The sequence below is a fragment of the Trachurus japonicus genome, chromosome 10 (assembly GCF_045865225.1).
Source record: "Trachurus japonicus isolate A0001 chromosome 10, Traja_1.0".
Taxonomy (NCBI): domain Eukaryota; kingdom Metazoa; phylum Chordata; class Actinopteri; order Carangiformes; family Carangidae; genus Trachurus; species Trachurus japonicus.
The window spans coordinates 9,867,293-9,880,385 of record NC_140916.1 but is presented as its reverse complement, the minus strand read 5'-3'; positions in this window follow the sequence as shown (position 1 = coordinate 9,880,385).

Here is a 13,093-nt window from a genome sequence, read left to right as displayed (position 1 = left end):
GTCTCCCCCTTTCCTGTCTATCTCCACTGTGGCTATCAAATAAAGGCAAAAACGCCCAAAAATATACTTACAAAAAAAGAAGTTATTATTTGTTGTTCCTACAATATGGATAAGCGAAAAGACTTTTGTCAATGACTGTATAAAAGCCTCCTCATTATTCAGTGTCACTTCTTAATTAAAGTTTCAAGTCTTCATATTTGTGACAACTTCCAAGTGTTGAGTCTAACAAGTTTGAGTTGAGTTGAATTTATCAACGTGTGAACTCATATCCAGGTCAGAACAAGAACAAAGAAGTAGAAACAGGTTTTATACTTGAACAGCAATTAAAAACAAGCATTTCTAAAGTATCCCCTTTAAAGTTACATGATATCAGGACCAAAACGTTTAATTCATTTGTACACAAACAGGGAGGGGGGACAGTACATGCAACACGATAGTTGTGTTACATGTTTTCACAATGGAAGTAAATTAAGTTCCAACAATGTGTGCCTTACAGTCCCCCCGCAGTCGACATAACTGGCCATAAATCCAGTTTTATCGCTGCTGCATTCCTGAGGATAAATGTCCTCTCTACAAAGCAGTATTAGGTATCACTGCGCAAACACAAAACCGATGATATCTCCTCCATCACATGCATTGCTCAAACAGTATCTCTGTGATCGGGGCTGAGGGGTCGTTTTGCGCCGCGCGTTAATCTCGTATTTCATCTGCCTTTTATAACAACATGAAAAGCAGCTGCTCTCTGATTTGTCCTCTCGCTCCACTGATGCAGGTTTATCATTGCTCTTTTGTCAGCAGTTTCACACACACAGAGCAGTAATAACCATGCTAAGCTATTGTGCCTCTACTGTATAGCATGAATTACTGTCTTCAATGTACATTTCCCATGTCCTCATAATGCACCAACACAAGAGACGCGCATCTTAATTTCCATCAGAGTGGAAAATGAATACTGGCTCTGATATTGCCATTTTGACAGCCTTTCCGAGATCATATTTCAGATCGTACATGCGCTTTCCCTTCAGCGTAAATGACTATACAGTATGTGCAAGGAAGTGGAATACATTCCCCCACAAACTGCCCGCGCTCATATCATATCTCAACTTTCATCAGACTGGATAATGCGCTGTGGTTCCACTCTGATGCTATTGAGATTGCAGTTTCTACAAAAAAAGAAAAGAAAAAAAAAAGCCCAGTGTGAGGAAAACGCAGTGTTTATCATATCTGCCCTGATGCGTGTGCTGCTGTGTCAGAACGTGGATCCCGTGTTGCTCCGTACACAAACTCGGGGCCGTTTATCAAACTTGTTATGATGGACTTGGGTTTGTGTTGTCAACCCAGCAAATGATCTGTGACCAAGTCTGTCTCGGAGCCCTGCACATGCACTTTCCTCGGTAAAAGCATGTTTATTACTTCTGTTTTGGGATTTATTTCCTTGAAATGAAAAGTTTATACATGTGTCGTCGAGAATTTATTTATTTTTCTGAAAAATCTGTGGCGAAAGGAGAAAAACAGCGTTCTATTTTTCCAAATGTCCGATCCATTTTCAAATGGGGATATTTTTAACCTGTTTTGCTAAAAACCACTCATCATAACACAATATAATATTACATAACAATAATTATACATGGTATTGTTCCCTCTAAACATTTTGACTTGCTTGTAATGCCAAAGACAACCTATAATAATAATATTTTGACTGTGACTGTGATTTCTGCCTGGCTCCTACTGGCTTGAATAGTCTACTGTATGTGGAGGGTGGGGGTGGGGGCTATGGGGGGCAAACAGCTGTGTTTTTGATTTCATAAATCCACAGTTCTGTCTCTGCTAGCTTCAATAGACAGGTGGACGACCCGTCTCCACTGCAGCCATCCATGGTGGGGGCATGTGGAGCCCACACTTCAGCGCATGCCAGCTGGTGGCAATCATACACTCACCCATCTGTCAGACAGCGCTGACCTGCCCTCAAGCATGAGCATTAATTCAGGTGAGTTGTTGATAATTTCACCATGAAGGCGGAAATCAACCATGGAGACCAAAACAGTTCATGTACCATGTATTGTTTATCTTATCTGGGTCCTTTAAAGGAATAGTTCAACATTTAGGTAAATTTGCCCATTGCCATATCATATCCCTATAGTCATAGTAGTAGGTTCTTTACCTTTATTTGTTGAGACTGAGTTGTTTTCGAGGTAAATTCATGCAAAACCACTGATGCACGTTCCCGTTGGGGACAGTTTTTCGGCAAGCAGTCTCTGCATTTGCCTCTAAAACAACTCTGTCTGTTATTATCTCATAGCGTGGTGAATGTGCAGGTCACAACTTGTCCACCAGAGTGTTTTGGAGTTGTTGGATTGTGTATTTGATGAGTTTGATGAGGGAAACCAAGAAATCCCATGAGCCTCCGTAGCGTAGCTATGAGCAGCTCGCGGCTCTGCTCCGCCGTTCTAAAAATAGCTTGCACCGACAATTAAAGGTAATGAACCTACTGCTATGACTATAGGGATTATGCCAGTGGGCCAATTTGCCAAAATGTTGAACTATCCCTTTAACATGGGAGGGGACTATATGGGGGGGACTGACTGACTGACTCTAGTGGTCATTCAAAGAAGTGCAGTCTTTGGTGCTCCCATGTTGGTGTCATTTTTTTCAACCTTGGACGCTGCTACTTTGTCGTCAACAAACACCTCGACATCCAAATACTTCAGACCGAAACTTGCGCTCCAGGATTAGAGGTCCTGGTCGAGGTCAGGGGTGTCAAATGTGCGGCCCACTGGCCAAAATCTGCCAATCCATCCAATTTACAAAGTGTGAAAATTACATAGAAGACAGAAGAGGCATAATATTATTGAAATTCCACATATTATTATCAAGCAATTTCAGGTTATTCATAACATGTTTTGTAAAAGGATAGTTGATTAAATGTATACATCTAAGTAATGTACTAATACAAAGGGGAAAATGCAAAGTTATTTTTATTCATAGGTTATCATGCTATTGTTTTACAATATATCTTAGGGTTAATGATTTTGCTATTAGCTGTTCTATATTCTCTGTGGAATAGTTACTGTGTATGTTGTTTGTATCACGTTCTTATATCAACAAGGGTCTATGTAATTATATGTACAAACGTCCTCTTTATGTTTGTTCTAAAAATGAGATTAAACAGCAATGTACAAATCAGAATAGATTATGTTGCTATGGTTACCTGCAGGTTCACCTTCCTTGCATTCAAAATTCAAGCCTGTGTTTGAGGTCGTACTCACACAGTATAATGTTTCATAGGCACCTGGCAGCTGAGATCGTCAGCCAATCCCAAAATTACAATTACATTTTTTTGTGACAGAGATGTCAAGGACTTTGATCAATTTTATGTTTATATGGTTCAAAAAGATTTTAGTTAATTATATTATGGTTTGTTTACTAAATGGTACTGTAAAAGGAACAGGAAGAAGTGGAGGTTAATCCTCAATGATTCAACATTTGCTGTAAGAGTATTATTCAGGAGTATTATTTTTCATTTTTTGGGGGACTAAATGGCAAATTAAATATTGAGACAAGAAGAAACACTGTGACTAATGGTTAGTGGAAGCCTTAGAGATGGTTTGCTGCTTCTTTGGTTGGAAAACTAATTGGACAGTCACAACTCTGAAGGTGTAATTAAGAATATGAAGAGAGCAAATGCCACTTCAGATTCATTAGACCAGACAGAATCATATCAAATTAACTTCCGGAAAAAAAACTACAACTCTTACATCAACAGTATTTCTTCAATTATAATTAAAAAATGTCAACTGAAAATGACAATAGCAGGGCGGATATATCACTTGTTACCGATTACGCAGGCAATTTAGCCACAAAATCATCATTATTTATTGATTAACATTACGCAGAATGTGAGGCTGAACAATGAAGTGCAGCTAAACAGCAGCAGCCTGAAGACTGGAGGCGCAGAAAACTCAATTTTTGACACATACTTTATCATTATGGAAATATTTTGAGAAGTCTGACTGGAAGTCTCTGGTTCTCGCCCTTTTCATCCTCTGAACAAAAGGACAGATCAGGACAGATCATCAAGTGAGAAAGCTGTCGTTATCAAGCCAGAAACACAAACAAGTTTTCTATTCCTGTATCGATGTTGTCGCTGCTCTGCTGTAATGGCGGGAGTCGTAGGAGTGCGTTTGCTGTAATCTGCTTCAAATTCAGGCCACTACGGTTCATAGGAACAGAAGCGCGGCGGCGGACGTGGAGTTTAAAATTAATGAAAGAGAGTTTGTCCTATTGTTGCTTATGCTGCTGCTTATTTTCCAGCCGGTGCAGCAGCTCTAATTCACAGGCCTTCTGGGTAATCTACACAAACAATGTAATGATTAACACTTTTCTAATCTAATCAAGCTTCAACGTTCCCACTTGGCCAAACAATTTGAGTTTGATTGATAAAATAATGTCCTGGGTTGGTGTTTAAAATCACCCGGAGGTGTGGTTTCTGCTTTTATTGGCCATAATGTGACCTGACTGTGGATGATGGTGCGAGTCCAGCAGCTTATTTCCCAACATCAGCGCCAGGTTATTCCTCCATTACCCCAAACCAGTTCAGAGCTGTCTTTAAGGGACACATTTGGGCCACGAGCCAACACAGTCATTTTCAACTCTGCTGCTCTACGAGATGACTCACAATTAGCTCCATTGAGGTAACTGTCAACGCACTAATCTCTGGCTTTTTTTCGGAGTATAATTAAAGGAGAGGCTTTTCACGGTGTTTACACTAAAACATGATCAGATTCTTGGGAACAGTGGCCTCGTTGACGAGCGCCGGAGCTTTGTGTTGTGTTGTGTGTGTTCACAGTGTGTCAGAGACTTGACAGCCTGTGTGGGAAGACAGGTCACCTGCATCAAACAACCCCCCCCCACCACCACCACCTCACTTCCCTCAGGAAGAAGAGGGTGGTGGATGATGAGTGTTGACTAAGTGCTGCTGACTCGCCATCTCTCGCCTATCTCTGTTTGCATGCTGTGGCTTAAAAATCTGCATGTTTGTGATGTTGCACAACAATATTTAACCAATAATGCAATGTTTTTTGGTTTTCCAGTCTGAACAGGACCAAGACAAATATATCTGCTGATGCATGCATGCTTTAGTTTGAATATTTTCACTGCTTAATCTTGCTGTAAAAACAACACTTTCCTTTTGGGAATGCATATTTCAACCACTAAACTACACACAATTGCACCTATGCTTAGCTCTGTCTGCCTCAAACAGCTGATTTGCAGAGAAACACAGTGGTTCACAACAGTTCACAAATTGGCATGCACTTTTTTTATGGGTATTTTTTCCAAAGTATAGCTAAAACATCCATCCACAGGAGCACGTCACTCAGCTTCCGTGCCAGTTCTTCCTGCTGCTTCTGTAAACTGAAGCTATAGATAAATATTTCACAGAACCTCATGTCAAATAACCTGAACTATCACAACAACCACAACACATAAAAGACTCAGGCTAAAGCTACATGTACAGCCTACACATCCAGGAGAAAAGCAGCCAGGTGCTAATCCATGTATTAATAGGATCATTGGCCCTAATCATGGATATTATAGTGATGTTAATGTCTGGTATTAACTGGGTTATTTTAAAGGCCAGTATGTAATAACATCTGCAGCTTATAGAGAAGTGAAGAGAAATACACAATATGTGTGTAGTGTAAATATGTGCGTTTGTGTTGCCATTGTCAGGAGACGTGTTGTTGTCATTGTGTTGTGTGTTTCCTCACTTGCACTGACAATCTTTGCGGCAAAGTTTCTAATGGGAAAATACAGTTTTGTTTTGATTTGATTTGATTTGATTTGATTTGATTTGATACATCAATAGACTCATATTCCTCATACTTTTCACTGTCCATATATTCAGTATATATGTGATAATAATATATCTAGGGCTGCAACTAACGATTAGTTCCATTATCGATTAATCTGTTGATAATGCAAACAATTAATCGATTAGTTATTTGGTCAATAAAATGTTAGTCACTGTTTCTCAAACCACAAGATGAAATATCAAATGTCATGTTTTGTCCATGCCAAAGAGATACTCAGTATATTGTCATAAAGGAACAAAGAAATCAGAAATATACACATTTAAGAAGTTGAAATCAGAGAATTCTGACTATTTTTCATAAAAAACTACTTGATTGTTCGATTAATTGATTGATTGTTGCGGCTCTAATATATATTGCGGCTCTAATATATCTATATGCTAACATGAGCATATACAACATATTTTGAGAGAAGAATGAAAAGAGGATGAAGGCAAAGGCGATCAAAGTCAGAGAGGAGAGGAGAAAGGAGAGTGAATAAGGATGAGAGAGAAAAATAGAAAGGAGAAGTGGAAGGAGAAAGAGTAGAGCAGCAGAGGGGAGGAGAGAAGAAGAAGAGAGCGAGGGGGGAGCTCCAGGCCAAAAGGCAGTGGGATAGCTAGCTGTCGGATTAGGGTTACCACCCTCAGAGGCTCTTTGTGAGCGAGGCCGGTGCTGGTAGGGGGTTAGGGGTTGAGACTGGGCCTGTACCTGTGACTCACTGACCACAGGTGTCAATCAAATCCATCCTGGCTGCCAGAGGAATGTGGTAAACAAGCCCGTGTGGTCCCGGAGACAAGAGCACCGAAAGCAAAAGGGGGTCGGGGGGGTCTGATGGCGGCCGGCGGTGCAGCATCGTGACGGCTGAATCAGACGCTCAGCTGCTGCTCGCCACAGTGAAGGCAACGCACCTGGAGGTGAGGCAGGTAGAAAATACACCCCTATCTCTGCTGCCTCTGCTTTTTGTGTGTCTGTGTGTTTTTTTTTTACTGGGGGTGGGGGTGGGGGGTTGTAATCGTATGCCAGGTCCTCCAGCCCGGAGGCGCTGTGTGCTGCAGAGGTTATTGTTCAGTCATCTAACAGCGCACCTTTCCTCCTTCTCAGGTTCCACTCCAGCACTTTCATTTGTCTGCTCTCTGTCTACAAGATACTATTATTTCTACAGGCGTAAAACACTGATCTAAGACCTGCATCACATTCATCCTTCACCTGCTTCACAAGGTCATAAAATTGTCAGTTTGATAATATATCATAAACTTGAATATGTGTTATTTTTGTATCTTTATAAGAAAAAAACTTGTGCTCACTCTCTTCTTAAGTTTACATAATGCATTTTATATGGGTTTTATATAACATGTTGCATCATTTAATATTCTGTTTATATAGTCACATTTATTAAAATCATAATGCTATAGGTTTGTCTTATTGATTTCAAATTAATTTTAAACAAGTGTACAACATATTTGACATACATAAGCATATACATAAAATACATATTTGTATAGGCTAGATACTTATGAAACTGCTTCAATTTCTAGGCTTCATGCATCATTTTTGAATACATTATTTAGTTTATCAGTGTCAGACTGTTTTGCTTTGTGACACTGAGCATTATCCTGCTGGAAGGAGCCCATTAGAGGCTGTGGCCATAAATGGGATCATGCACATGGTCAGCAACAAGACTCAGAGACGCTGTGGCATTCAAAACTATGATTGATTGGTTTTAAAGTGTTGTCAAGAAAACATTACACCACCACCATCACCATCACCACCTGTTTGCACTGCTAACACAATACAAGGCATTTCAGGTCCATGGATTTAAGCTGTTGACACCAAACTGATCCAGACCCATCAGGCTTCTCCAGGCTTCACCTGTCCAGTCAGTGCAGGTGAAGCCTGAGCCTCAGATCTCTGTTCTTGGCTGACAGGTAGGAAACCTGCTGAGCTTTACTGATGATGATGCTTCTGTCAGCTCTCTGACTAAGGCACACGTGTTTCTTTCTTTGCATTATTGTGAGTAAAACTTCCAGAAACTGTTGTAGGCCTATGTGCAAATCTTAGAGGATCAACAGTTTCAGAAATATTACCAATACAAAAAACTGCCTGTCTGTCACCAACATGGAGAAAGAGATCACGTTGAACTGAAGCTCCCAACGCTGCACTAACTTTACACTAGATAGGCCTAGGCCTATAAGATGAAGATAAGAAGACTTCATTGTCCAGTGGTTTAAAGTTTGGCTTTGGCACATTGACAGTCAGCATACAACTACAACAACAACAACAACAACTGCAAAACCAGCACAAAATAAACACATAGAAACAACAGCAGCAGTTTCATTGGCTAAGAGCTTTAGGATGGAGATAGGGCTCCGTTAAGGCTCCATGACGGGGCTCTGGAGGGTTTCTCAATCTCACCAGTAAACTGACCAGTAGGCTAAATGATTAGGCTAAAGGTTTGTCAATAGGTAGGCTATACACAAGCTGCACCTCATTAGGACGGTAAGAGTCTCTGGAGTAGGAATATTCAGTCAATTTTGCGCTAATAACGAGCACATACGTGCGATTTTTCAATATCTATAAGCTGAACCAGCACTTAAATGTTCACAGATAACATAGGCCTACCTGCTGTTGGATGTTGTAGAAGCTCCTAGAAGTCGGACTCTGCTGCATGTTACTCCATTGTTTACACTCCTTTAAGTCCCAAGCTCCGCTGGTCACAAAATCAAAAGGTGTTTTTTTTGTTTTTGTTTTTATACATAGCCTAAAGGTATTCCAAGTCATAAATTGTCCAAAACAATTCAAACTCCCACGCAATGGCAGCTCTCAGGTGATTCGTCTTCCTCTCCTTCCTCTGAGTTTAACGGTAGATCGCATGGCAACTCTACGGTGCACACCGCCCCCTACAGTATGGTGGCTACATGTGAGGAGCATCGGGAGCATCTTGTCATTTTACTCCATTTCTTAAAGGGATAGTTCAACATTTTGGCAAATTCGCCTATTGCCATAATAGTCAATAGTAGGTGAATGGTAGGCTACAGGTCCCCTGTCCCTCATCAAACTCATCAAATACACTATCCAACAACTATCAAACGCTCTGTTCGACAAGCTGTGACCTGCACATTCACCACGCTATGAAATAATCATGTAACATTAGGAGACAGAGTTGCATTCAGGGCAAATGCAGCCAGAACTATCAAGACATGGCTGCTGGGTGGAGTGATTTCAAAAGTGCACGTTTAGTGCAGTTACTCCCGTTTGCTCAATAAAGTAGGCTAGGTAGTTCTGAGTATTTATTTTATTTTATTTACATAATTATACATGATTATTTCATAGCGTGGCAAATGTGCATGTCACAAATTGTCCACAAGAGCATTTTGGAGTTGTTGAATCATGAGTTTGAAGAGGGACAGGGGACCTCACTGAGCAGCTTGCATCTCTATCCCGAGGATCTTAATACAACATGCACCGGTAATTAAAGGTAATGAACCTACTGATAGGGATTATGGCAATAGGCAAATTTGCCAAAATGTTGAACTATCCCTTTATACTAAACAACATTTAGCATAGGGGTAATTTGATAAAGTAAATAAAGCCTCTCAATCACTGTCTACTTATGTTCTCCTCCTGCTGCAGCTGTACAGCTGTTCAGACGTTACCTTTTCAAGCTAAGAAATGGCGGCCGCTCTGTAAAGATGAGGAGCCGTCTGATTTCACTGCAGGGGAGGACAGGTGGCGTCACCGAGTGCCATGACACAATGACGCAAGTTTTTTATTTTCTTTACTTTTTTTTTTTCCTTTTCAAATGTGAAGGAGCATTAATAACTAATTTTTAAATTACATTTATTGACAGCAATATATAACACCACCAGTCCGACATAATTGATCCTTCTTCCCTAACCACACAAGTCTGAGTAAACAGGACTGATTAAACAGAAATAAACAACAACGTATTATATTCAGATATAAGTATATCGTCTCCTGTTGTGAACATATAATTTTGTTAAGTAAGGAAAATTAGTTTTTTGCACACTCCACAATGGGGTGGCCATTATGGAGTGCGCAAAAAACTAATTTTAGGTTTAGTTCAACATGATTGCAACAATCAACAATTACAATTATGGTATTGTTAACAACATATGCAATACATTTGTTTTTCAGCACAGAAACATGCTATTTTCCCAAGTCTATTATGACGATAGCTGAGTTAGCTAATGTGTGAAATTCACTTGTAAATGTGCTGTAAATAAGTGATGACATATGGTCCATACATATACACAAAACCACTGGAGTGAAAGCAGCGGGTGGTTTTCTGGCTAATTTATTACTTCTATACAGAAAACAGGCAGTGGACGTTGAACTGTGACAGAGACATGACGGAGCCGCGGTGCAGCTGCAATGTGTCACAACCACATCTGGTCGACATAAGGAACAACACTCAACACTAACACACTGGTGGTAACACACTCAACTGAGCTACTATTGTCCTTTCTCTTATAGTCTTTTGTTTCCTCTTTGTGATTCCTCTTTGGTTTGTGATGTACGCAATATGCCACAGTTTGCATGTTCTTAGTTGATTGTACCTCTGTTATCCTTTCACTCAGGGTTTTATTATAGTTCACTTATTGGAAAAAACTTGCTGTGTTGTACAGTGAACAAGCAGCTCGGCGTCACTGCTCCTCCTCACTTGACCTCGGCCTGCAGAAGTGCTGATGTTTACTGCATGTGTGTTTGAACATTTTGCTCCGGTTCTTCACTTCCTGTTCTCACCGTTTTCCTCCACCTCCAGATTTTCTATCTCGTGCTGTGGCTGTAGAAAGGAATTTGATAAATAACACAAGCAGACACACCACATTAGATACTGATAAGCATAATGTTTTTATCTTATTATGTAAATGTGTGAAATGTACCGAAATGTGAACTTTCTTTGCAGAAAACTCTCATTATTTATATAAAAAAAGCTGTTGCAGGTTACTTTAAATGGAGGTGTGATGTGACCCTGGACTAATTTAACAGAAGCAACATCATTGCTGCTCATAGTTTTAGAAAACAAGCAAAAAGCAGGACTCCACTGTCCATGTTGCCTTTTATGAAATATTCTTTGTATTTGTTGAACGTTGTGTATTTGAATTCATCATTTGTTTTTATCTGGGGAGGAAATGTATAGCTATTTTTTAATCTTATTCTTTATTCAGTTTAAACATATTTTCCTTTCTGTCCCATTAGACTTTTGTGAAATAAATCAACAGAATATATTATCGACTGTTTTTGCAGAAAAATGCCATGAGGGGAACAAGCGCTCTTAAAATAGCACTTGTTACTTAACGGAAGAGAAGCTGGTATGGATTTAAACTAAAATAGATTCCCCTTTCATCTTGGGGATGTAAACAACATACAGTGTCTCACATTATTTTTCTATTTTTTTTAATCAGCTTTTCATTCAGATTATTATTTCAACTACAAAAAAAGCTGATAATCAGTTAAATCTTTCCACTAGATATGACTTCTCAAGAAAAATGCCAATGTTAAACTGTTGGTGATGCAAAAGAAGAAATCTAGAGGTTTATTTTTTATTTAAGGGATTTATTAATTGATCAACACAATAATAGAACAATCAGCACATTAATGAGTGATAAGCCCTCATGAAAACATTTTCATTGAAATGACATATACAGTAAGTTGGTAAAACACAATGTAAAACTTGTGAAACATATGAATGACTCTGTGACTTTTCATGTGACCAGTCAGACAAAGATATTCCTCTTTCAGTGTGGGAGTGACTAGAATATTCCCCCAGAAATGTGTGTGTACTGCACTGCACTGTATGTATGCATGTGTGTGTTTGTCAGCTTTATTTGCTCTCTGGTTCTCGCCTTATAAAAGCAGATTTATCAGCTATGTGTGAAATTCAGGTAAATACTTGCCCCATCTGTCCCCCTTGGATTTTCAAACCATGCATGAAGACTGGCACCTGCACATCTTCCACAGGTGTCTATATATATATCTGTGTGTAACATTGCCTCTGGGCTCCATGTGTGTGTGTGTGTGTGTGTGTGTGTGTGTGTGTGTTTGCTGTGAATCAACTTCTCTCCCTTTCACTGCACAAGCATCTTAATGTCTTAAAAGATCCAGGGCTGATTTATTCTGCAGCCTTCCACCTGAGTGAGCCTGTATTTCATTCAAGCTGTTCAAATATTTCACTTCCTACAGTGTGAGGTATGATTATGAATTGTGATTATGAAGGATTTTAGGGCACACTCAGTAAGCAGCAGTTCATTTGTCATTTGGCCAAGATCTATAGTCTTGGCCCCCGATTCTCTCCGACTGCTTGAGAGCTTATAGGCTCAGTTTTGACTTTGCGTTTAGCTTTTATCTTATTTTTATTTTATGGCCGCTCTGGCACACGGTGCATGAATGATTCTGCTGCCTTGGCCCAAACTCTAATAAGAGTTTAAATATCAATGTGGTTAAGTAAAAGCAAAATGAACTACTGCAGCAGTTAATCATGTCTTCTTGGATGAGGTTTGTAATAGCTGCACGTGTGCAGCATGTTTATGTACAATTGTTTTAGATGAGGTGAAGATTTTTTTCAAGGGTGTCTGTTGGTCTGTCCAGAAGATTTGATTTTATGAATAGAGATTATTAACACCAAGATGGTGGACTCAGTGACCTGCCAGGATTTCTGTCTCAGAGCTGTTTGTTATTGCTGATATGCTCCTCTCCATCCATCCGTTAGCTATGCTGCCAATCCAGAGTTGGCCCAATGCATAAGCGAACTAATCATCTGCTTAGGGCCCCTTGACCACAATACAGGATGATCCAGTATTGTTATCAGTTTATTCATTATGTTAACCACGTTTTAGGCAATTCCTGTGTAATTATGCTATATCTGTGTAATAACCCAAGCACGCAGTTCTTGGGGGTTGGGGCCAATGCGAAGGCCCTGTGTGCACAGGCCGTTCAAAAAATTCAACTTCGGCGAAATATTCGCGTGACGCTGTGTCGGGACAGCCTCTCAGCGTTGAGATTCTCCTCAGGCAAGACGCCTTGCTACCGTAGATACAGTCAATATTGATTTAAATAAATCATTAATCATCTTCACAAATCATTAGTTAAGAAATTGATTGATTTTCACACCAAAACTGCCAGACAGGCAGATGGAGGGCGCTAGTCGGTGTCCTGACGAGAGAGTTCTGGAAGCGGCTGTCATCGGGACGGGGGGCAACCGCTATTCCGACATCCCACCA